Source organism: Zingiber officinale, chromosome 10B (genome assembly GCF_018446385.1).
Source record: "Zingiber officinale cultivar Zhangliang chromosome 10B, Zo_v1.1, whole genome shotgun sequence".
In the NCBI taxonomy this organism is placed as follows: domain Eukaryota; kingdom Viridiplantae; phylum Streptophyta; class Magnoliopsida; order Zingiberales; family Zingiberaceae; genus Zingiber; species Zingiber officinale.
This window is the reverse complement of record NC_056005.1, coordinates 60479647-60481009: the sequence shown is the minus strand read 5'-3', so window position 1 is coordinate 60481009 and position 1363 is coordinate 60479647.

The window sequence follows — 1363 nt, the reverse complement described above, 5'->3', positions numbered from 1 at the left end:
ATAATTTTAATCAATCTCAAGTGAAGTTATCATTTTTTATTTATAGAATCCCTTTGATTTTATTAATTTTAAAGGATTTTTTTTCTGTATTTTTAAAAAATTTATAACCTCTTATAGCTATTTTTTATTATAAACATATACTAAATTTTATATTATTTTTAAAAATTGATATTTTAAAATTACAATTTATATAACAACTACTAGGTGTATTTATTTATTTTAGTTGATATGTATTCAACTCTTTTTATTTTTTTTAAAAATTTTTAAAATTTTTTATTAGCTATCAAGATAAATGATAAATTGAGAAGGTCTTATAGAGACCCATCCAAATATACATCTATTTAGAAAAGGTACACTAAGTTGGTTGTTATGGATAAATTTGATAGAAATAGAATCAAAATAATTCTTCCTCAGATAATTTTAATTATTTTTCCGGACTATTATTATTTATGGATTTTGTGTCGGTCTAAATACATATGGCTAGAGCGCAGTTATTGATAATGACGAAAATTCAAATTAAATCGAGATGTTCAACTCAGGATGCACTGTGGACGACTTAGAGAGGCAGTGGAGCCCAACAAATATGGATCACGATCACAAGGTGGTGGCAAAATTAAGAAATCATCGATTAAAATACAAAAATTAGTAGTTGAAACAATAAAACCTTTGGAATGTAAAATATTGACCTCTTCCGTCCCGTATTATTCCGACAACGTGTTTAGCCCTTTCCTGCAAAATCTTGACCCACTTACCCACGTTATCCTTGCCTGCTTGTCATCTACAATTTTAAAAAAAACTCCGACTAAATTCCACAAATTAAAAAAAAATGCTCTATGTTTTTTTTCTTCAAAATGTTTTCATTCTTCTTATTTTAATTAAGCAAATAAAGAAATAACGGATGAGAAAGATCAACTACTATAGAAAAGAAAGAGCGAAGGAATAGAGGGAAAAGTAGTTTCGTTTTTAATTAAATAAAAAATTAGTTAATCCATCAGTAAATTTAGGATCTATTTTTTCTTCTTCTAATTTTATACTAAGCAAGCAAATGGGGTACGGTGTGCTTGAAGACTTACCGAGATAATTAATTTGAAATCATTATGCCAGAAAAGTCCACCCTCTGACTACCAAGGCAAATGCTTATCCAACGGCTTAAGCAACCCGAGCCGCTCCACCGCGTGCGCCGTCACGTCACCCGCCCATTGGCGCGTTCTCCTTCGTTTCGTCTGCTTCGGCGTATGTTTCGGAGGGTGTGATGGGTGCACCGGGTCGTTGGTACCCGTCCAGAAAATGTTTTTTCAGACACTCGGTGGGCTCCACTCGAAGAAGCATTCCTGCTTTTTCTTCCTGTTTTGTTTTCCTTTCT